Source organism: Scyliorhinus canicula, chromosome 1 (genome assembly GCF_902713615.1).
Source record: "Scyliorhinus canicula chromosome 1, sScyCan1.1, whole genome shotgun sequence".
Taxonomy (NCBI): domain Eukaryota; kingdom Metazoa; phylum Chordata; class Chondrichthyes; order Carcharhiniformes; family Scyliorhinidae; genus Scyliorhinus; species Scyliorhinus canicula.
In genome coordinates this window covers 94,434,870-94,460,466 of record NC_052146.1, presented here as the reverse complement: position 1 = coordinate 94,460,466, position 25,597 = coordinate 94,434,870, and positions in this window count along the sequence as shown.

Here is a 25,597-nt window from a genome sequence, read left to right as displayed (position 1 = left end):
AGGAGCACTCAGAGGGGGCAACCTTCTCCATTGGTGAATGGGGGCGTTCCCTTATGTGTGTTGGGGGTAGGGGAGAGGGATTCATGTCGGAGAATGCACTGCCCCGCAACCCAAGGGCCAAGTCTCCACAGCGGATATTCCTCCCGGCGGGATTTGGTGAAAGCTTTCCCAAGTGTGAACCTGACACGATGGAGTTCATGGTGGGTCAAGGAAGTCGGTGCATACCTGAGGTTGCCTCCAAAGTCCATCGGAAGGCCCTCCTCCCCCCACAATGCAAATCCTGCTTTCACTTCCTTTATTTTCACAACAGAAAGCACTTAGCCGCTTTTGATGTGGTGACGATTATGGACTGTCAATCATAACACGAGTGTTTATAAACATTGTGGTTAGCAACAAAGCAGGGTACGAATGATGCATTCAAGCATGAAGGGAAAGATAGATCAACAATCGACCAAGTCTCTGAAGTAATAAGACTATCAATCACTGGCTAATGCAACGTACTGCTATATGAAATTTAATAGAAGAGATGCATTTCATAGGCTGTCAAGGGTTATGAGACCCTTTGAAGTGTACTTGGCTTTTGAGGAAGCCTCTGATACTTATAACAGCTGCTGCTTTAAACCCACCTTAACCGCATTTTCAGACGGTGCATTCCTGATCCTAACCACTGCTGAAAAATATTCATCCTGGTGTCGCTTTTTATCCTTTTCGCAATCATTTTAAATTGACTTTCTCTCTACCTACTCTGTCCAGATCCCTCATGATTTTGAGCACCTTCCATAAAATCTCCTTTCAACTTTCTGAGCTCTAAGGAGGACAGCCCCAGTTTCTCCACTCTTTCCGAGTAACTGTAGCCTCTCGTCCCCAGAACCATTCTCAAACTTTTTTATACTCTGTAGCCTTCACATTCTTTTTAAAGTGCGGTGCCCAGAACAGTTCAAAATACTTGAGGCCAAATCAGTATTTAGTAAAGGTCTATTACAAAGTCCTTGCTCTTGTACTCTATGCCTCTATTTATAAAACCATTTGTCAGTAGAGCTTTAAAGAGACAATCAGCTTCTTAAACTGTGTGTTCCATATTCTATTTTGCATTGATTTATGTGTGAAAATATTTTGTTCTTGTTGTGTTGGGAGAAGATTAGCTTTCTGTTATATTTGAACCACAATTCCTATTGTTAGATGGCTGGATACGAAACCAGTCCAGCTCCTAGCTCTCTGCAGGGAAGGGAGAACTATTTCTACCACAGTTTTATTTTCCTCCAAGCCCTTGATTTCAACCTGCAATATAGGCCAAAATCGTTCTGTGCTGGCAAAAGTGGTTGTGTTGTTACCCAGAGCCAAATGTTTTGCCTCAGGTCATGTATCTGGTTTCTAGTACACCACACATTTAACAAGCCAGAACTGGAGACTTGAAAAATGCATTTTGAAACACACATCTGTAAACATCCTTCTAGGCGTTGCTGTTCGGTCACATATTACACATAAGCCGAGCTGCACAGAACGCCTTCTCCCGACATCAGCGCGCTGACCCAGGAGCAGATTTTTAAAATTAAATCACTGGAGTCTTCCTGCCTGGAGCGGCGGCAGAGAGAGTCCACTGACAGCACATGTTCTGGGCGTGAGAGCGATTTCTCCGTTTTATAGCTGCCAGCACTGCTGGTGTGAACTCCAAGGCCTCTGATGAACAATCCATGAAGAAGAAACTGAAAAACAGGAACAAAGGAGCACGAACTAATTACTTGAGATGTGGGTTATTAATTATGCCACTGCGGGCGGTGATGTGCTGAGTGGACACACATCAGGTAGCTCTCCTCCAGACCAGAACGAAATAGGCACCTACAGGTGGATTTTGCCCAAAAATCCGAAAGCAACTTAGCCTAACTAAGAAAAGGAAAGAATAGAACCAGAATGCCCACGAACGGGAGCTTGAGGGGTCAAAAGGTCGACAGAAGTGGCGGAAAAGGCCTCGAGAAGCAGGCGGACGAGCCGGCAGACCCACGAGGCAAGGGGGCCTCGGTCACCCAGGAGACATGGAGGCCGATACCCTAATCTTTAGCTTCCCTCCGCCCCCCCACCACCTGGAGATGGATGGAAGACATTCCTTATGAAGAAACTGACCATGATGAAAGAGGCGATAAAGGTCAAAATCCAGATCAGGGTCAAGGTGGCAGTGACAGAGGCAATGGCCACTGTGCAAAAAACAATCGATTGATTTGGGAAGAAGGTGGAAGGACAGGAAACAACAATCCATGAAATAGAGAAATCCTTAAGGGACCAGAGCGACAGGATCGTCGCCCTGAAGGTAGAAGTTAAAATGTTGGCGGCCCAAGGGAACTTAAAAGGGAAAGTCGAGGACCAAGAAAACAGGTCCCAATGCCAGAACATTCGAATTGTGCACCTGCCAGAGTGTATTGAGGGCTGGGGTCCAACGAGCTATGTCGGCCAAATGCTGGGAAACCTAGTTGGGAAAGACAACTTCTCGAACCCCCCAGAGATCAACAGAGCGAACAGGTCGCTCAGGCCGAAACTCAAGGCAGGGGAACAACCGTGGACAGTCATCGCGAAGCAGCATTGTTACCAGGATCGTGAGAGGATCCTGAAGTGGGCAAGACAGACCAAGGCGAGTACCTGGTTATTGCACAATATCCGAGTATATCAGGACATTGGGGCGGACTTGGCAAAATGCAGGGTCGAATTTAATCAGGCAAAATCGGCCGTACGGGGTGCAATTCGGAATGTTATTCCCAGCCAGGCTCTGGGTCACCTCCAGAACAAGGAGCATTACTTTAACACCCCGGTGAAGGCAAATGAATTTGGGTGGACAAACTGTCTGGACAAGGGGCAGAAGAGGCAGCGATGAAGGCAGAACAGAGAAGGAAAGCGAAAAAGGTAGAGACTTCTTGGGCACTTGATATTTTTGCGCGGGACTGTGCTGCCTCGGTCTGATCAAAAAGACCAGGTCACGGAAGGACGAGGACAGGGGAATGCAGGTCAGGGTGAGGTACAGGCAGAGGGTGCAGTTAGACAGTGAGCATAAATTAAGGGTAAGATCAGCCCCGGGAGGAGAGCCACCACACCATCAGGGATAGCTAGCACAGGAAGAAAGACAGCAAGGGATGCCGTAACGCACCTCCTGGCAGGGAGGGAGCGTCTAGCTAGGTGAGGAGGGAGGGGGGACCACAAGGGCAGGGAGCGGGAACACATGGGGAGATGGGGAGGGGGCCATACAGGGAGGGGGTTGTGGGGGAGGGGTGTGAAGGAACACAAAAGGAACATGAAGGGAAGAAAGGGTTGGTGTTTGGGTTGGCTTCAGCAGGGAAGGTGTAGGCTGAAGGAACAAGGTGGAACCACAAGCAGCCACTTCGGAGGGTCCCTAAACAAAGGGAGACTCCGGAGTGCAGGGGCGTACCCACATGGCGGGCACACAGTTGCCGACCATGTTGGGGGCCCCTGGACAAAGGGAAACCCTGGAGTGCAGGGGCATTTCCATCAGGTAAGTATGGGGCTGGTTTAGCTCACTCAGCTAAATCGCTGGCTTTTAAAGCAGACCAAGCAGGCCAGCAGCACGGTTCGATTCCCGTACCAGCCTCCCCGGACAGGCGCCGGAATGTGGCGACTAGGGGCTTTTCACAGTAACTTCATTGAAGCCTACTCGTGACAATAAGCGATTTTCATTTCATTTCATGGTTGATGCCGCAGGAAGGAGGGGAAAAGAACCCCAACAAGATTATCACCTGGAATATCAGGGGACTTAACAGCCTTTGTGAAAAGATCCAGAGATTTCACCCATTTAAGAAGTTTGAAAGTCGACAGTCTTCCTGCAAGAGACACACCTGAGGGAGAAGGACTGACTGCAGATAAGGAAGGACTGGGTGGGACAGACGTATCACTCATGATACGGGCCGAGGGCGAGGGGAGAAGCTATACTGATTAACAAGAGAACAAAGTTGACATTGACAAGGACGGTCACGCACCCAGGGGGACGGTACATCATGGTCAGCGGTTTCCTGGACGGGGCAATGGTAGATCTGGGAAATGTGTACGCTCCCAACTGGGACGACACGGAATTCATAAAGAAGACCATGGAGGAAGTCCCCAACATCGACACACACACTGATCATGGGGGTGGGGACTTCAACTGTGTACAGGAACCATGGATGGACCAATTGAGTCCCAGAACAGGGGAAAAAGACAGGCATGGCTTGGGAACTGGGAGCCTTCATGGAGCAGATGGGGCGGTTCAACCCATGGCAGTTCCTGCACCCCAGTGAGAGGGAATTCTCGTTCTTTTCGCCGGTGCACAAAGTATACACACGGATTGAATTCTTTGCAGTGGGGAAATCGGTACTTCCAGAAATATTAAGGGTGGGATACTCCACGATAGTCATCTCCAACCACGCTCCACATTACATGGATGTGAGGTTAGAAACAGGCTGTGCCCAACACCCCACATGGAGGTTGGAAACTGACCTTTTGACCGGGAAGTTCTTCTGCCAGTAAACATCACAGGCCGTAGGCGAGTACATCACCAACCAGAACGAGGTAGTCTCACCTTCCACGTTCTGGGAGGCACTGAAGGCGGTGATTAGGGGAGAGATTATAGCCTGTAAGGCACGTAGGAATCGGGAAGAGAGGGAGGCCAGGCAGCAGCTGATCGACTCCATCCTGGAGGTTGACAGAAAATACTCCGAGACCCCGACCATAGATCTTCTGACGGAGAGGAAAAATCTGCAGATGGACTTTAACCTGCTACCCCCAGGAAGGCAGTGCGCCTACTCCGCCACACACAGGGGACCTTCCACCAACTCGGAGAAAAGGCTGGCGGCCTACTGGCTCACCAGCTGAGAAAGCTGGCAGCCACAGGGAAATAGCGCAGGTCAAGGACAGCAGAGGCAGACTGGTAGCAGAACCAAAGGTCAACCGAGCATTTGAGACCTTCTACCGGGGGCTGTAAACCTCTGAACCACCGATGGGGACGCGGGGAGAACACGGTTCCTCAATGGGCTGGACATGCCAGTCATGGGAGACAATAGGCAAGGGTAGGTGGAAGCACCAATAGGACTGGGAGAGATCATGAAGAACATCAGCTCCATGCAGGTGGGGAAGCGCCAGGACCTGATGGGAGAGGGCAGGAGAATAGGGATGAGAAAAATATCAGCCACGATTGAATGGCGGGGCAGACTCGATGGGCTGAGTGGCCTAATTCTGCTCCTATGTCTTCAGGTCTTATGCTCTTATGGTGCCTGGTGGACGTCTATAAAAAATTCTCACCTGCTCTGGCCATGCACCGAAAGGACATGTTTGCAGACTCGCTAGCGAGGGGCACCCTGCCTCCAACGCTAACACAGGCCACGATATCGCTTACCCAAAAAATATAAAGACCCGACGGAATGCGAATCACACCCATCTCACTGCTCAATGTGGACGCAAAGATATTCACCAAAGTCCTGGCTAAGAGACTGAAGAGCATCAGATGGGCTTTGTCAAGAGGAGACTGCTAACTGTGAACATCAGGCGGTTGCTGAATGTGATACTGACCCCATCCGGGGAGAGAACACCAGAGGTGATCGCCTCCCTGAACGCAGGAAGGGCCTTCGACAAAGTCAAATGGAAGTACCTTGGTACTGGAGCGGTTTGGGCTAGGGACGGGGTCCATCTCATGGGTGAAACTCCTGTACAACGCCCCCAAGGTGAGCGATCAGACCAATACCACCAGCTCTGAATACTTCCAGCTGCACAGAGGCACAAGGCAGGAATACCCATTGTCCCCGGAACTGTCTTGTTCACCCTGGAAATCGTACCCCTGGCGATTGCTCTGCGAGACGTGAAAGGCTAGAAGGGCATCCAAAGAGGAGGCAGAGAGCACAGAGTCTGCTCGTGTACATCTCGGACCAACAGAAAACCCTGAAAGCAATCATGAAGCTCCTGGAAGAGTTTGGGGCCTTCTTGGGCTACAAACTCAAGCTGGGTAAGAGCGAGGCATTACCAGTGAATCCGAATGGGGGAGGACAGAGCTGAAGGTCTACCATTCCTGCTAGACCAAAGCAAATTCCCTTACCTGGGGATGCAGATAGCCCAGAACTGGACACAATCCACAAGTGGAATTTGACCAGTCTGGCAGAGGAAGTTAAAAAGGACCTACAGAGATGAGATGCATTCCCGCTCTCCCTGGAAGATCAAGATGAACGTGCTGCCGAGGTTCCTCTTCCTGTTCAGATCCATACCGATCTTCATCCCCAAGGCCTTTTTCCAAGGGATAGACAAAAACGATCATGGTGTTTGTGTGTGTGTGTGTGTGTGGGGGGGGGAAGAACCCAAGGATCCCCAAGCCGACACTGCAAGGGAGGATAAATATGGGCAGCCTAGCCCAGATCTGGCCCTCACGAATCTGCAATACTACCACTGGGCAGCCACAACTGAGAGGGTGAGGGAATGGACACGAGAACCCAACAAGGAATGGGTGAGGCTGGAGGAGTCCTCCTGCAAAGGAACAACGCTCCGGGCACTCGCCACGGAGTGCCCCCAACATTCCCCTGGCAAAATACACATCCTGCCCAGTGGTGGTAGCCACATTGAGGACTTGGAACAAAATGAGGCAGCATTTTGGTTTAATCAAGATGTCCTCCATGGCCCCATCTGTAGTGCCGGCAAATTCCCATCAGCTATGCCCGACACCACCTTTAAAAAATGGAGACACGGTGGGGGGATGCTAGTGGTCAAGGACAGACTCGCAACCCGAGACGAACTAACGGAAGATCTGGAGCTACCGACGGGACAGGAACACCGGCACCTTCAAATCAAACACTTTCTCAGCAAGGAGACGTAGAGATACCCTAGGGTCCCCAGAGACACTCTAATGGAGGGACTATTAAACATGGACAGTAAGGAAGTGGGGAACAGTGGAGACATCGATGGACGATTGATGAAATGGGTAAGGACACCATTGAACGGAGCCAGGAAGAAATGAGAGGACAAAGTAGGGACGGAAGTGAGTTGGGGACTCTGGAACAAAGCACTGAGTAGAGCTAACTCCACCTCCTCCTGCGCAAGGCTAAGCCTCATGCAGTTTACAGTGGTGCACAGAGCACACCTAACCAGAACCCAAATGAACAGGTTCGTCACAGAGGTGGAGGACAAATGTGAATGGTGCCAGGGAGGCCCGGCCAACCACGCCCACATGTTCTGGGCCTGCCCCAGACTTGTTGGGTTCTGGATAGTCTCCTCCTAGGCCATGTCCGAGGTTGTGGGGGTGAGGGCGGAGCCGTGCCCGAGAGTGGCAGTCTTCGGGGTATCGGACCAGCCAGAACTACATGTGGGGAAGAGGGCTGACACCCTGGCTTTTGATTCCTTAATCGCACGCCGGAGAATCCTGCGCAGCTAGTGTCCGGCAGCACCACCCACAGCTGCAGACTGGCTGGCAGACCTGGCGGAATTACTCTACCTGGAGAAGATTAAATACATCATCTGGGGGTTGGACGAGGGCTTCCACAAAGTGTGGGGGCCTTTCATCAGCCTGTCCCAAGACCTGTTCGAAGGCAAATAGCAATGAAGTTACTGTGAAAAGCCCCTAGTCGCCACATTCCGGCACCTGTTCGTGTACACAGAGGGGAAATTCAGAATGTCCAAATTACCTAACAACACATCTTTCGGGACTTGTGTGAGAAAACTGGAGGAAACCCACGAGGAGAAAGGTGCAGACTCCACACAGACTGTGACCCAAGCCAGGAATCGAACCTGGGACCCTGGAGCTGTGAAGGTAAAAGGTTGGCCAGCATGCATCCCGCTTGGTAAAAATGGGTCCTGGGCAAATATGTTTGAAAAACACTGATTTAATTTATTGTCTTTTAAAAAGATATTGGGCGGGATTCTCCGACCCCCCCCCCCCCCCCCCCGCCGGGTCGGAAAATCGCCGGGGGTCGGCGTGAATCCCGCCGTCCTCCAAATTCTCCAAGCCCCCAAAAATTGGCCTGGCGTGAGTCGCGCCGCCCGCCTTGGAGAATGGCGGGGTCTGGCACGACTCAATGGGCCGCGGGGCTGCCCGAATTCTCCGGCCCACGATGGGCCGAAGTCCCGTCCGTCTTTTGCCGGTCCCACTGGCGTAAATTAGAGTAGGTCCTTACCGGCGGGACATGGCAGCGCGGGTGGCCTCCGGGGTTCTTGGGGGGGCACGGGGGGGGGGGGGGGGGGGGGGGATCTGGCCCCGGGAGGTGCCCCCACGGTGGCCTGGCCCGCGATTGTGGCCCACTCTATCCTTTCGCACCGGAGGCTGTACCGGTCCGCCATTCCCGGTGAGGAAGCGAAGCCCTCTGCGCATGCTCCCGCGCATGCGCCAACTCGCGCCGGCCAGCGGAGGCCCTTCGGCGCCGGTTGGCGTGGCGCCAAGCCCCTTTCCTGCCGGCCGGCGGGGCACAAACCACTCCGGGGCGGGCCTAGCCCCTGAAGGTGCGGAGGATTCGCACCTTTGGGGCGGCCCTACGCCGGAGTGGTTCACGCCACTCCGTCCCGCCGGGACCCCCCGCCCCGCCAGGTAGTGGAAAATCCCGCCCAATAAATCTAAATGCTCTCTATCTCTGTTATAACCCCACTAAACCTACGGGGACGACCTGATTAATCTCCCAGTGAGCCTCGTGGAGTCTGAGCTCCCAATGCTGAGGGGTGGGCGCGCGTCAGTGATCTCTTTAATTCCACAGGATGAAACACGGCCCAGACAGGAGTCAATATTCCAGAACAGTCCCCGCTGGGAGTTGGACTGTTGCTTGTATGTACTTTTCATGAACCAAGAGTTGAAAATAAACCATTTTTGCCCATCTGAGAAGCCTGAAAGCTGGCATAGTCTTCCTACAGGAAACACACCTGAGAGAGGACCAAACGCAGGTAAGAAAGGGCTGAGTGGGACAGACGTATCACTTGTGTTACAGGACGAGGGCTAGGGGAGTAGCCATATTGATTAGTAAGAGGATGAGATTCACGGCAACAAGGGTGGTTATGGACCAAGGAGGACGGTACGTCATGGTCAGTGGTGTCCTAGACTGGGCACCGGCAGTCCAGGTTAATGTGTACGCACCCAACTGGGACAACACAGGTTTCATAAAAAAGACCATGGCGGAAATTCCCGACATTGACATGCACAAACTGATCATGGATGGGGCGCTTTCAACTGTGTACAGGACCCGTTGACAGACCGATTGAAACCCAGATCGGGGAAAAGTATGGGGATGGCCAGGGAGATGGCAACATTCATGGAGCAGATGGGGCGGTGGACCCATGTTGGTTCCTACACCGCAGTGAGAGGGAATTCTCATTCTTTTCACTGGACCACAAGGCATACTCAAAGATAGACTTCTTTACAGTGGAGAAACTGGTGCTTCCAGGAATAGTAAGAGTGGTATTCCCCGCGATAGTTATCTCTGACCATGCTTCACATTATATGGATGTGAAGTTGGAGACAGGCCGTGCCCAGCTCCCCACGTGGAGGTTGGTAAAGGACCTCTTGGCCGATAAGGTCTTCTGCCAGAAAATATCACAGGCCATATGTGAATACGTTACAAACAACCGGAGCTGGGAAGGCTCACCTTCCACATTCTGGGAGTCACTAACGGCAGTGATTATGGGAGAGATTACAGCCTACACAACTTGGAGAGACAGGGAAGAGAGGATGTCCAGGCAGCAACTAATCGACGTCATCCTGGAGATGGACAGAAAGTACTCTGAGGCCCAGACCGTGGAGCTTCTGCCGGAGAGGGAAAATCTGCAGATGGATTTTAACCTGCTATCCACTAGGAAATCAGTGCACCAACTCCACCAGGCACGGGGGACCTTCTCCGAGTACCGGGGGAAAGCTGGCTACCTCCTGCCTCACCATTTGAAAAAGCAGGCAGCCACAAGGGAGATGGCCCAGGTGAAGAATAGCAGAGGCAGACTGGTAATCGACCAAAAAGATGTGACCGAACCTTTGAGACATTCTACCGAAGGCTGTACACCTCCCAACCCCCGACGGCGATGCGGAGGTAAAACGGTTCCTCGATGGACTAGACATGCCAGTTGTGGGGCACGATAGGCGGGAGGAGCTGGGAGCACCAGTGGGACTGGGAGAGATCATGAAGAGTATCAGCTCCATGCAGGCAGGGAAAACGGCGGGACACGACGGGTTCCTGGCAGACTTGTATAAGAAATTTGCACCTGCCCTGGCCCCACACATGTTTGAAGACTCGTTATCGAGGGACACCTTGCCTCATACACTAACACAAGCCACGATGTCACTGATACCCAAAAAAGACAAGGACCCGACGGAATGTGGATCATATAGACCCAAAGATGTGCAGGTTAGGTGGATTGGCCATGATAAATTGCCCTTAATGTCCAAAATTGCCCTTAGTGTTGGGTGAGGTTACTGGGTTATGGCTATAGGGTGGAGTTGTTGACCTTGGGTAAGGTGCTCTTTCCAAAAGCCGGTGCAGACTCGATGGGCTGAATGGCCTCCTTCTGCACTGTAAATTCTATGATTCTGTGATTTCACTGCTGAATATAGCCGCGAAGGTACTCGCGAAGGTCCTGGCCAAGACACTCGAGTACTGCGTAACAGAGATGGTCGCAAAGGACCAGACAGGCTTTGTCAAGGGTAGACAGAAAACTGTGAGATCAGGGATCTGCTGAATGTAATAATGACCCATCCGGGGAGAGAACACCAGAGGTGATCATGTCTCTCCACGCAGAAAAGGCCTTTGACAGAGTCAAATGGAAGTACCCCGGTTTGGGCTAGGGACAGGGTTCACCTCGTGGGAACTCCTGTACAATGCCCCCAAGGCGAGCATTCAGACCCACACCAGCAGCTCTGAATACTTCCAGCTGTACAGAGGCATAAAGCAGGGATGCCCACTGTCCCCGCTCCTGTTTGCCCTGGCAATTGCTCTGCGAGATGCGGAAGGCTGGAAGGGCATCCGAAGAGGAGGCAGAGACACAGAGCCTCACTCTATGCAGATGACCTGCTCCTCTACATCTCGGACCCACAGAAAGGCCTGAAAGCAATCATGCAACTTCTGAGAGAGTTCAGAGCCTTCTTGGGTTACAAACTCAACTTGGGCAAGAGCGAGGCAATCCCGGTGAACCTGAATGGGGGAGGGACAGAGCTGGAGGGACTAACATTCAACCAGCCCAAAACATATTCCGCCACCTGGGGATCCAGATATCCAGATATCCCACGACTGGACACAGATCCACAAGTGGAACCTGACCAGTCTGGTGGAGGAAGTAAAAAAGGATCTCAAGAGATGAGATGCACTCCCGCTTTCCCTGGCGGAGAGAGTGCAGAAGATCAAAATGAACGTACTGCCGAGGTTTCTCTTCATGTCGTGATCCATAACGATCTTCATCCCCAAGGCCTATTTCCACAAAGTGGACAAAATGATTATAACAATTGTGTGTGTGTGTGTGTGTGTGTGTGTGTGGGGGGGGGGGGGGGGGGGGGGGGGGGGGAAGAACCAGAGGATACCAAAGTCAATGTTGCAATGGAGGAAAAACATGGGCAGGCTAGCCTTACCAAATCCACAGTACTACCACTGGGTGGCCACAGCCAAGAGGGTGATGGATGGGTGAGGGGATGGATATCAGAGCCAACTAAGGAATGGCTGATGCTGCAAGGGAATGACCCTCTGAGCATTTGCCACGGCAGCCCTCTCATCCCCCCCCCCCCCATCAAAGCACACACACCAGCCCAATGGTGGTAGCCACATTGAAGACATGAAATCAAATGCGGCAACATTTCGGCCAACCGAGCTGTCCTCCATGACCCCCACCATCGGCAACCACAAATTCCCGCCGGCCATGCTCGATGCCACCTTTAAAAAGTGGAGACAGGACCGGGGGGGGCGTTAGCAGTTTGCGATCTCTACATAGGGGACAGACAAACTAACAAACTAGACAAACTTAGACAAACTAACAGAGGACCTCGACCTACCGACAGGACAGGAGCTGAGGCACCTCCAAATTAAACACTTTCTCATTCAGGAGACGGCAAGGTACCCCAGGGCCCTGAGAGACATTCTCCTACAGGAACTAATTAACACAGACAATAAGGAGGGAGGAACTGTGGGAACAAACGTAGATGGTTACTAGACAGGGCAAGGCTACCATGGACAAAACTAGACGGCAATATGGAACTGGGGGACAGAAGTGGACTGAGGATTCTGAAGCAAAGCACTGAGCAGGGCCAACTCCACTTCCTCCTGTGCTAGGCTAAGCCTTATGCAGTTTAAAGTGGTGCACAGAACCCACCTGACTGGAACCCGAATGAGCAGGTTCTTCCCGGAGGTGGAGGACAAATGTGAAAGGTGCCAGGGAGGCCCAACCAACCATGCCCAATGTTCTGGGCCTGCCCCAGACTTGTCGGGTTCTGGACAGCCTTCTTCGAGGCGATGTCCAAGGTTGTGGGGGTGAGGGTGGAGCCATGCCCGAGAGTGGCAGTCTTTGGGGTATCGGACCAGCCAGTCCTTCATATGGGAAAGAGGGCCGACGCCCTGGCTTTTGCATCCCTAATCGCCGCCGGAGAATCCTGCTCGGCTGGCGATCAGCAGCACCACCCAAAGCTGCAGACTGGCTGGTAGACTTGGCAGAATTTCTCCACCTGAAGATCAAGTACACCATCCGAGGGTCGGACGAGGGCTTCCACAAAGCGTGGGGCTTATCATCAGCCTGCCCCAAGACCTGTTTGAAGGCAACAGCAACTAGGAAGAGAGGGGGGTGGGGAGAAAAGAGAGAAAAAGACAAGGGAGGATACGTATAAGAGGCAGGGGCAGAGGGGGGGGAGGGGACGGAAAAGATCCCAAAGACTGCACAAAACAAAGCACTGAAGGCAAGTGGAGGAGGGGAAGGACCACGCAAGGCCCTCCCCTCCCACACCAAACAAAACATAAAAATCCCCTGCTGGGGGAAAAAGGGAAAGGAACGGAACATACCTCCAACAGGGGAAATGGGGAGGGGAGAGGGCGGGCCATTTGTGAAAACTGGTGTACATAGGACACGAACTGGCTTGTAAATATCAGACACACTTGAGCTGTTACTTTGTAAATACCATGTGCCTTACACTTCAAACTGTTATACTGTTAAATGAAATGAAAATCGCTTATTGTCACAAGTAGGCTTCAAATGAAGTTACTGTGAAAAGCCCCTAGTCGCCACATTCCGGCACCTGTTCGGGGAGGCTGTTACGGGAATCGAACCGTGCTGCTGGCTTGCCTTGGTCTGCTTTCAAACCAGTGAACTAAACAGCCCCTAATTGAAAATGCCAATCAAAATATTTAAAAAAAGAAAAGAAACCATTTTTCACTCTCCTTCCCGAACTCCTCTTAGATTACCATATTGGCAATGAGGAGAAAGCGGAACCGCAATCGTCGCTGCGAGCCATTTGGAATACAGTCATCTCTCTTCACGTGGGAGTAAGGTTTACACCGTGTTGAAAATGCTGCTCTTTGACAGACTCGCTGCATTCAATGCAGGCGTGGACGACTGGGCTCAGTACATGGAGCATATGTGCTTTTTTTTTAAGGCGAATGCTGTCATTGGGGATGATTGCCAGACGCTAAGTGTTCTGACATCCTGTGGATCTCCCATCTACGGAGTCATAAACATCCTAACATACCCCGCAGCCCAGACAAAATGTTCAAAGAGCTAGTGGCGCATGTGACAAACCACTACGATCCCAAGCCATCGGTCATTTTGCAAAGATACAAATTTAACACAGCCAAGAGAACACCAGGAGTGTCCGTTAGCGGATTTCTGGTGCAATTGCACAAACTGGCAGGGTATTGCGACTATGGGCCATCCCTGGCCAAAATGCTGCAGGGACTGCCTTGTATGTGGAGTAAATAATTTGGCGACCCAGTGTAAATTGCTGGCCAAGTCGTTGCTGGGCCTGAGAAAGGCCATCGAGATCCCACTTTCACAGGGAGAGCACAGCGAAGGTAGTACAGGAACTCCAAGGGATGTCAGGGATGCAGGTAAACAGCATTGGATGCCCCACATTCAGATGCATGGTGCCCCCTGGGGGGGGGGGAACCACTGGAACTCCCACCCTGGTCCGAACACCGTCGGGACAAGGCCCATTGGCCGAGTGCCGCCATAACCAGGCATGCCAACTCCCCAGAGTCAATGGAGGATGATCCACGGTGGTATGGCACTTATGGCTAGTGAAGCCGCAAAGAGAGGAAACCACTGTCTGTGCGGAGTCTGCACGTCCTCCCCGTGTGTGTGTGGGTTTCTTCCGGGTGCTCCGGTTTCCTCCCACAGTCCAAAGATGTGCGGGTTAGGTGGATTGGCCATGCTAAATTGCCCGTAGTGTCCTAAAAGTAAGGTTAAGAGGGGGGGGGGGGTTGTTGGGTTACGGGTATAGGGTGGATACGTGGGTTTGAGTAGGGTGATCATTGCTCGGCACAACATCGAGGGCCGAAGGGCCTGTTCTGTGCTGTACTGTTCTATAAAAAAACAGGCAGCAAGCAAATCCGCCTCCCTTCCCAAAGGAGACACCAGCTCAGAGCAGGGCTCTCCACCGAGAAGAGCCTGCTGAAGATGAGTGCATGCAATTAAATGACATTGCTGCGCCATGGGTTGCCCTATCTGAATAACTCTCAAGGCGAACAGACACCCGTTGGAAATGAAGTTGGACATGGGGGCTGCAGTTTCAGATACAGGGAGATCAACATTCGCAAAAATTCGGACGGGGATTTAGCAGCTGGGTTTGTGGGACACTGAGGCAAGACAAACAACCTACATGGGGGAACCCCTAGCCATAGCAGGCACGACTATGACCACAGACATGTGGGCAGCAGTCCGTTAGGCTACCATTAATATTAGTGCAGGGCCCCAGACCGGGTTTGCTGGATCACAATTGGCTACAATACCTCTAGCTGGACTGGCAACAGATCTTCCAGTTGGGCACCAGACCACTTTCCAAAGTCTGGGGAAAGTACCCAGAGGTCTTCCAGGAAGGCCTGGGCAAAGTTAATGGGGCCAAAGCCAAGATACCCTGAGGCCCAGCCAAAATATTTAGGACCTAGCATTCCTGGCAAAAGTTGAGGACGAGCTCAGACAATTGTATCGGTATCATCCAGCCCATATGTTTTGCCAATTGGGCAGTGCCAGTAGTCCCGGTGCTAAAGATGACAAAACTGGACGTCTGTGTGGGGATTATAAGTTGACCGTAAACAAGGCCTCTTGTCTGGACAGGTACCCGATGCTGATGATAGAAGACCTTTACACGAAGCTAGCTGGGATCATTCCTTTTCCAAGCTTGATAAGATTCACGCCTGTCTCTAGTTGGATGCCGATTCCAGACGTTACATGACCATCAATATCGACAAGGGCCTCTATGAATATACAAGGTTGCCATTTAGAGTGTCATCAGCTTGCACAATTTTCTAGCGCACCATGGAGAACATCCTCAGAGGGCTACCACATGCGGCAGTCTACTTGGACAACGTCCTGGTCACCGGAGTCATAGAAAGGGATCACCTGAGCAACATGGAAGAAGCGCTGTCACTTTTCCAAGATGGGAAAGTGCATTTTCCACGCTAGGAAGTCAGGTACTTGGGATATCGAGTTGATCATGACGTCTTACACCCGATTGAGGAGAAGCTGCGAGCGATAAGACAAGTCTCCACTCCAGAAAACGCGACAAAGTTGCGGTTATTCTTAGGTCTCGAAGAACTGCTGTAGGAAATTTATTCCCAGCATGGCTACCACCCTCGTACCGCTACACACATTGCTCAAGAAGCACCAGGAAAGGGCGTGGTGAGTGCCTCAAGAGGAAGCCTTTGCCAGGGTAAAGCTGCAGCTAACATCGTTGGGGTGAGTGACCCATTACAACCCTTCCAAGCCCCTTTTGCTGACATGCGAAGACACAGCTTATGGCGTCAGGGCAGTATTAGCCTACTGCATGGGGGATGGATGGGAGAGGTCAATAGCGTACGGACTTTGGACGTGGTGGAACGTAATTATGCCCAATTTGTAAAAGAAGGTCTGGCCCTCATCTTTGCAGTGAAGGAATTTCATCAGTATCTGAATAGGCATCAATTCACCATTGTGACAGACGACATGCCATTGCTAGGGCTTTTTAAAGCGGACAAGGTGATCCTGCCAATAGCATCTGTCTGGATTCAGTGATGGGCCCTATTGCTAATGGCGTATGAGTACGTATTTGAGCATCACCCAGGCATGCAGATCACAAATGCAGACACGTTGAGCCGGCTTCTATTACTAATATGGCCCCCATCTCCATCAATGGCTGATGAGGTTGTTTTAACACAACATTTTATGGACACCTTACTAATCATTGCCACCCAACTATGTGCCTGGATGCAAAAGGATTCAGTATTGGTGAAATTACACCACATCATTTTGCACGACGGCCAGCAAGAGAAGCTGCCAAAGAACTACAGGCCTTTGACCAGGATATGGGGGCTCATTGTGGAAGATGGCATCCTCCTGTGGGGGATTCGCACCGTGATCCCAAGTCAAGGCAGACGGGCCATACTCCAGGATCTGCTCAACGGATAGCCAGGGGTGTCGAAAATGAAGATGCTGGCCAGAAGCTACATGTGGTGGCCAGGCCTGGATGGCGAGATCAAACAACTGGCCCAACAATGTGCCATTTGCCAGGAGCATCAGAAGCTTCTGCCAGCCGCACCACCACACCCATGGGAATGGCCGGCCTGACCTTGGGACTAACTGCATGCAGATTTTTCTGGTTTTTTTCATGTTTCTGTGTTTTTACTCATAGAAGATGCCCATTCCAAGTGGCAAGACATCCATCGGATGTCACCAACCACGTCGAAGGCCACCGTGGAGAAATGGCGACTCTCCTTCAGCGCTCACGGCATTCCGGAGGTGCCAGTTACAGACAATGGTGCCTTGTTCATCAGTGATGAGTTTGCACACTTTATGAAGGCAAACAGGGTGAGACACATCCAGACGGCCCATATCACCCTTCGCCGAGCGAGCGGTATAGACCTTCAAGAGAGGGATGAAGAAACAGACCACGGGATCCATGGAAACGAGATTTGCACGATTTTTATTTAATTACCGGACCACGCCACATGTCTCGACCGGCATAGTACCAGCTGAACTATTGCTAGGCTGGAGGCTCAGGCCCCGCCTTATCCTCACACTGCCTGATATGGACGGGAAAGTGCAATGCTGTCAGAGGCATGGTCGAGGTAGGAAGACACTGACCAAGGGTTTCCGACCGGAGGACACGGTTTACGTCCGAAACGTCGGGGATGGAGTCCATTGGATTCCAGGGACTATGGCCACCACAGACTGGACCATCTCGTACCAAGTAAAGACTCGCGAATGGACAGTGCGGAAGCACCTTGATCACCTCAGGAGCAGGGGTCAGTGCTAGGACACACCCCACCAGAGAAACCATCTTCCAGTCACATCAGCGCGGCACATGGGGGCATTATATTCCGCCGATGAGAACGGCCAGAAAATTCTGGCCAAACTTTTCGGGTCCAAATGATCAATTCACAGAGCTTTTCAACTTCACTGTGTTGAAATCAGCTTGTGAAAAATGTTTGTATAATTTGCTCAACTGTTCTGGCAATCAAATCCTTTGTTACAGAAAAAATTATTTTGTTGCACCCTATCTATTGACTTGTTATAAATCTTTAAATCATGGTCAGTAAGCACAGCGCAAGTCATCCCTTCTGTTTTCATCCTCCTTGTCTTGTATAAAATATTTTTCTTTGTGCAGTAGTCCCAAGGGTGTCTGAACACCCACAGTATCTGACACAAGTGGCCAGTTATTATGTTTGAGTCTAGGTATTTAATGTTACCAGGCTGTTTGAATATGTGGGACACACCACCAGAACTCAATCCTAGTTGATATCCTCTCTTTCCGGCAATGGTAATTGAATAATGAACAGGACTCGTAATCCTGGCAGATATTTTATTTTCCCTAGTTCAGGGACCAATTAGTTACTCCAACTGCAATCCCTCCTAAAATCAGCTAATTCAGTTCAGACCGGCATCAAACATGGAATCTTTTAGTATTAAAACAGTCTATAAACTAATGGGATTGTCTTGTAAAGTGTCTGGCTGGATGAAAAATTCACTCAGTAAATATAAGAGGTTTCCCAGCATAGTGACAGTGATTAAATATATTGTAATCTAGAGCCGTTTGTGTGACTATACAGTGCTGTATTTTGGCTCAGGGGCTTTTCATCTTGCACAGTACATGTGTAAGGCAGTACAACACATTTATAAAGAGCTCTTAAATGTTCTTGATGCAATTAACCTTTAAATGATGCTAGCTTCCCTGTTAGTTATTACAAACAGGAATGTGGCTCTTTTCTCATTTGCATTGTTATTGGACTTTCCACTGTCCTCACTTGACGTCACCAGCCGATAGAATACCTGACGTCAAGCTCGTGGCTGACCTGTGACCTTTCTACCTTTCCCTCTGAGCAAATGGCGTGCATCAGGCACTTGAGCACACCATTGAAGGTTGTGAAGTGTCCAGGCTCCCAGCACTTAAAACTCTAATCAGCTGTCTGGCTGCACTGAGCACTTTGACACCTCTAAAGCCTCCAAACCCAACAATGCACAGCGTCTACAAATATACTATCAACCCCAAAATGTGAAATCTTATTGGTGCCTTTTCTTCATTCTTTCATTGGATGTGGGCATCGCTGGATAAGCCAGCATTTGTTGCCCATCCCTAATTGTCCTCGAACCGCTGCAGTCCATTAGATGTAGGTACAACCAGAGTGCTGTTAGGGAGAGAGTTCCAGGATTTCGACCCAATGATAGTGGAGATATATTTCCAAGTCAAGATGGTGTGTGGCTCGGAAGGAAACTTGTAAATGGAGGTGTTCCCATGCATCTCCTGCCATTATCCTCCTATGTAGTTTTGAATGTGCTCTCGAAGGAACCTCTTTGAGTTGTTGCAGTGCATCTTGCAGATGGTACACGCTGGTGTCACAGTGATGGAGGGAATTAATGTTTACATTAGTAGAAGGGTTGCCAATCAAGCGAGCTGCTTTGTCCTGGATGGATGGTGTCAAATCTCTTGAGTGTTGTTGGAGCCACACTCAGCCAGGCAAGTGAACAACATTCCGTCACATTCCTGACTGCTGCCTTCTAGAGGCTTTGGGAGACAGGAGGCGAGTTACACACTACTGAATTCCCAGCCTCTAACTTGCTGTTGAGGGCATAGTATATATATAACTTAACAGATGTGTTAAGATGCTGCAGCTTTCCAAAGTCCCCACCAATTCCAAATCTATACTAACTTTAACGATGTGCCTCATTAATTCATTCATAACTAGCATCGATAAGCTGTTTGAAAACGATGTGAAGATACTTCTTCTGTTTACCATTTGCAGCAAATATTAAATCTGTTTAAAATAATTCCATTTGCAATTTCAATGTAATTAACAAAGCACAGAAATTTTCCTTTTATGTCAGTCACAATTTTGCTAACATTGCAATTTATATTTTCCATCTTAAATGGAATTTTGAGTTTTGAATTGTATTTTTTTAAGTTACTCTCTTTAATCATTTTCATAATGAGTACAAAAAGAAAGGGTGTGATTCAACGGAAGCATTTCTGTGTCATTTTGGGCGCAATTGGCGGAGTGTTTCTCGCCGGCTCCTCACTTTGGCCGACTTGGCCAGGCTTCCCGATGCTGTGGATGTGAGAGGGGGCAGCCTGCTCCCCCGAGGAAGAAGACCAACGACCTCCACCGAACTGCAAGGGTGAGTTACCACCTCTATCTTGCATCAGTTCCACCGGCGAACCCTCAAATTCTGCTAGCCCCCCTCTCCTCCAAGATCACTAGCTGACATCTTGCACCCTCACCACATTCGATCTTTGTGCTTATTCCTCAGAACACCCTGGCACACCGCAGCACAACCCTTTCATGTACAGGTGTGCTGCCCACACATGCCACCTTTTACGGACCCCCCTTGACCCATCAAGTGTTTGATTCACATTGCTCTCTCTTTGTCCCCTAAAGGAGAAGACAGCCCATAATATGGGGGGAAAGGCCAAGGTGGGGAGGGGGGGGGGGGCAACCAGAGGTTTGAGTCTTTATAGGGGATTGGCCCTGGATGCCGCGGGGTTGTCCAAGGAGACCGCAAACACCGACAGTCAGGTTGGCCTGTGCGGCAGAGGCGAGGAGCCCCTGCACCTTCACCCAGATGACCTGTCTCTAGTGAGTTGTTCATGTCAGACAAATGATCCTTCCCTCTCGCTGACCACATGTCCATTGTCTCGCAGGATCTCCATTTGATGGGCCCGAGTCATCCAGAGTCCCCCTCCCTGCCCAGGTCAGTAGCAATATCAAACATCTCCATTGCAGACCCCTTTCATTGTCAGCAGAAAGACAGGAGTCAGACTTCTACATAAACTGAGCAGCACCAGAGCTTTCCTCACAGTGAGTTATCATCACTCCCCTGCTTTGTACACTAACCCGCTGAAAGTGCCAACACAGGCCCATCACCCTGGGGTGATGTTCCGCAGACACTTGGAGGGTGGAACAGGGTATTCCGGGGGGGGGGGGGGGGGGGGGGGGGGGGGGGGGGGGGGTGAGAGGGTCGGGGAAATGGGTGGGAAGGAGGGGAATGGAGAAGTGGGTATTGGGGGAAGGAGGGATGGGGTGAGGGGGGATTGGAGGAGGAAGGGTTTGGGGGGAAGGGGGTATTTGAGGAAGGGGATATGGGGGAAGATGGGATGGGGGAGGGGCTGAGCTGAAGGACAAAGCCTCATACTATGAGAATCAGGTGAGGATGAGGCCCCCCTCCGCCCCCCCCGCTGATCCACCGAGCATGCTGGACCATTGCTGCCGCCTGTCCTCCATCTTCTGACACCTGCTGCGGCTCCTCCCCGGGTTCATCCTCCAGTCCCTCCTGGTCCGCCTCCTTCTCCTCCTTCTCAGATGAAGATGCATGTCCCTCCTCCTCTCCCTCCAGCAGGTCAGCCCACTGCTGTGCCAGGTTGTGAAGGGAACTGCAATCCACCACAAAGCAGGAGACCCTCTGGGGGGGGGTGTGTGCATCACCAGAATGTTCCGGGCATTGCAACCGCATTTTGAGCAGTCCGATGCACGACTCAATGACAGCATGAGTGGCAACATGGGCCTTGTTATATCGGGTCTCTGCCTCGTTCTCCAGCCTCCTCACTGATGGTAATCAGCCAGGTTCTCAGTGGGTATATCTAATCCCCCAAGGGCCAATGTGTCATCATGGAGTGGCCCTGGAATGTGGCAGGGATCTCCGAGTGTCCCAGGATGTAGCTGTCATGCACACGCCCTGGGAAGCACGAAACACAGTGCATGATTTAAAGGCGGTGGTCGCACAGCGGAGGAAGAAGAGAGAACACCCCACCCCCTTCGCCTGCACTGGTAATTTGCCAGGGGTCAGGCCACAGAAGCAAGAGGGGTCACAACAGACAATCACACAGATGTCAGACATAAAAAAAGCAACACACTGCCAATGGTGTAAAAACAACTCACACCCCCAACCTCCAACCACCCCCGCCCCCCCCCCCCTCTCCCCCCACACAACCACCTCCACCCCGACAGTGGACCTGCGTCAGTGAAAGGCCGCTTGGTGAGCCAACCACCTGAAGGCCACACCAACCTGGAGCATAGTGGAGGGGGGAGAGAGAGAAAACTATCTCCCCCCTTCTCCAGCACTACCAGTGCCTTGTTCCAATGACTCCCAGGCCACAGAGGCAGGAGAGGCTGTGACCAGCAAAAAAAAAAACCACACTCACATGGTATCCATCATGCAATTCCCCCTGACCCCGCCCCTGCCGAGCACTGGGGCAACGCTCCAGTGCACCTGAGCTGCAGGCCCAAAAATGGGAAAGTCTACTCGCCTCCTCAGTTCCAACCAGCAACCATTGTGCCAACTTCACATTTTTAAATAGGAATACTAAACGACGCCCTTGTGATTTCTCGCTGAGCAGCCGGTTAATTCCTGGGAGGCCGTTGTATTTGACTTTTGTCTCGCTAATGAGATAGAAATTAATGCTAGTGAGGGTTAATGATATGCTCGCCATATTTGGGGCGCAATCCGGAACTCACCATCGGGAGCAGGCCAGTTACATAGCAAACTGAATCTTGATTTTGGCTTTTCCTGCTATTTAACACCCAGATCCGCACAGGGCACAACGCGATGGTTAAATCGCACCCAAAATCACAATTTTAGATTCTGTTTTTGTTATCATCATCATCAGCCATCTCTTGATTCATGGATGACATCTACTCAAGGCCTTGGGATTCCTCCCTGAGCCTGAACAGGCCAACCCACAGATCTTTGGGCACATGGGCAGGATATCCCACGAAGTAGTGGGATTGGAGTGCAAGATTTGCTTCCTTTTCTCATCATTGAGACATTGCAACCCAAAGCATGATGCAGCTTGATGGACAAGTTGTCGCCATTTTGAATGACTGGTAACAGGTTCCTCCCAGTCATTAGTGTCAATGCGGTTGGACTTCAGGGAGAGCCTCAGAGTATTTTTGAAGCATTTTCTTTGCGCTCCCCTGGAACTTTGGCCATTTAGGGTTGAAAAAATGGAACCATTTAGTGGAGACAGTTTTCCGCCATCCAGAAACAGTGTCCAGTCCATTGATGCAGTTTTGCATTTGTCCTTCTGGGGGGCAAGGTTGTTTATTGCAATGAGGTTTGTTATTGATTGTCATAAACCCCATGAGCACCACGGGGAAACCATCACTGATCTACCGGTGGGTCCCGTGGACCATGAGCTTCCCAGGTAGGGGGCAATGGCCAACTACCTGGAGCTCACAATGAGTTAACATAAAAGCAGGCCCAAAACAGAGCTTGTTGTGGTTAGTCGTCCCAGCTATGATTGTACTAGGAGCAATATGCTGTGTTATGCAGACCCTTTAAAAAGTGTAAATAAATCTGAGTTTATCGACAACCTCCTCTGAGTCATTAAACTGGCAATGAGGATTGAGGGAAATTCCGGACTCATAGAATCATAGAAACCCTATAGTGCAGTAGGAGACCATTTGGCCCATCGAGTCAGCACCAGCCCTTGCTCAAATACAGCACCCTAACCAGGCCCAATCCCCACGCCTATCGCCATAACCCCATGTTTGGGAAATATTGGCATGGCCAATTCACCTAACCTGCACATTTTTGGATTGTGGGAGGAAACTGGAGTACACAGAGAAAACCCACTCAGGCACAGAGAGAACGTGTAAACCCCATATAGACAGTCACCCGGATCCCTGGCACTGTGAGGCAGCAGTGCTAACCACTGTGCCACCGTGCCGCCCGGACTCCCTCAGAAATTTGCCTAGCCACCGGAAGTTCACTGTTTTGGAACCTCGTACTGGTTGAGATGCCGTTATTCGGAAAGTTGTAAGCCTTTGACGCAGGTCTGGAAGATTGGAATCAATATGGAAGCACGTGAGGTACTTTTTGCAGGTGAACGGAATTTTGGGGTAAGACCGACAGAAATATCTCCTCCTGAATGCCGGGGGGGGGGGCATAGATGTTTGGGATCACAAAGAGTCTGGCTTATCCAGGTGCACCGGACTCCATGTCTTTTGATGAGCTGGTCACTTTGGTTTTTAAACACTATGATCTCAGGCCTTCCATAATTATGCAACAGTATTTTGATACAGTGGTGAGCTTTCCTGGTGAATCAATCACAGACTTCTTTTTTAAAATAAATTTAGAGTACCCACTTCATTTTTTCCAATTAAGGGGCAATGTAGCGTGGCCAATCCACCTATCCTGCACATCTTTGGGTTGTGGGGGTGAAACCCACGCAAACACGAGGAGAATGTGCAAACTCCACATGGACAGTGACCCAGAGCCGGGATCGAACCTGGGACCTCAGCGCCGTGAGGCAGCAGTGCTAACCCACTGTACCACCATGCTGCCAGTCACAGACTTCTTGGCCAACCTGCGGTGTCTGGCTGAACATTGTGAGTTCAGGCCGTCCCTCTCTGAAATGTTGAGGGACCGACTCATGTATGGTATTAATAATACGGCCATGTTGGCGTAAACCAATCTAGTTTTGAAACAGGCCATTGAACTTTTGTTCTCCTGTAAACACGTGGAGAAAGGTGTACAGGAGCTGCAGGGGTCCATGGATTGTGGCGTCCATAGTTTGGGCCGCCACCCTCTTGAATTCCCTCTAGGTGCTGGTCTGTTCAGACTTCTTCCGAAAGCTCAGCCCTCGAGGCAATTCCGTAGTAGAGTTTGGATCTCGGACGCTGCCACTACACACTTTGCCCAGGATGAAGGGGAGAGCTGGCCGTGTTGCCAACTGTGTGGTCGAAGGACTCATAAGAGTCAGGGTTTCCCGGATTGTCGCAGGGAACGCCATCCACAACAACCACTGAGGTCACTGCAAACCAATGTCTTGCAGGTGGACACCCGAGATGAGGATGACTGTTTAATACAATAAACTATTTCTCAGCTCCGAAGAGTTGCACCAATCCAGATCACCTTGCAGGTCAATGACCATCCTGTGCTGATGTCTGGCTCTGCGGTGATTTCAAGCTAACCATGAACAGGGCTTTGCACCTGAACTCAATGCCCCAGGTCAAGCAATTGTACGCCAAATTGGCTGGGAGCTGCTCCTTCATGCAGGTAGGGCTTGACCAGGAGTCCAGAAAGTTTGCAATCATCAATACACATCAGGGATTGTTTGAGTACACCCGCTTCCCATTCGGGGTTTTATTCGCCCCAAAAACTTTCAGGGGACGATGGAGAATACCATGCAAGGTCACCGAAGGTCTCCGTCTATTTAGACAATGTGCTTATTGCGGGGTCTTCAGAGAAGGAACATGTGGTGAACCTACAGGAAGAGCTCTGGCATTTTTCCCATGTGGACGCCAGGCTGAAGCCCAATAAGTGTGTCTTCATGCTAGAGCGGTAACCTATCTTGAATAAAGGGTGGACAAGGATGGTCTGTGCCTGGTGGAGGATAAGGTTCGCGCAATGAATGGGGCCCGGGCCACGAAGAATGCCGCCGAACTCCAGTCATTTTTGGGTCTGTCAACAATTTTGGGAAGTGTGGTGAATGTGATTCACACCGGATTATAATCTGTATATACATGTGCCTATATTGTAAGTGCAGTTGCACTACCTGACCACCAGGGGGAGTAGCTCTGGGAATGCTCGAGAATTGTACTGGGCTTCTCCCTTGGTTCCGCCCAGGACTCCTCCCCCTGGAGCTGCTGTATAAAGATCAGTGCCACATGGTCAGCCGGCCAGTTCACCGAAAGTTCAATGGCTAACCGGCTGGCTCTGTTGTGAGTATATTAAAACCGCTATTCTAATCCTACAAGCACGCGTCCGTAGAATTGTTGGTTCCAACAGGAAGTTCATTGCCAACCTGGTCACTCTGTTAGTTTCGCTCCATGTGCTGTTGAGGAAGGACCAGGAGACCTGCTGGGGTGCTTCTCAAGACAAGGGGTTCATTGCCTTTAAGAAGCGCCTGTCCTTGAAACAGCTTCTTATGCATTATGATCTGGCGAGGCTTCTAATTTTAACATGTGATCCTTCCCCCTACGGCATTGGGGCGGTGCTGGCCTCGGGCTGGGATGATGGGACGGCA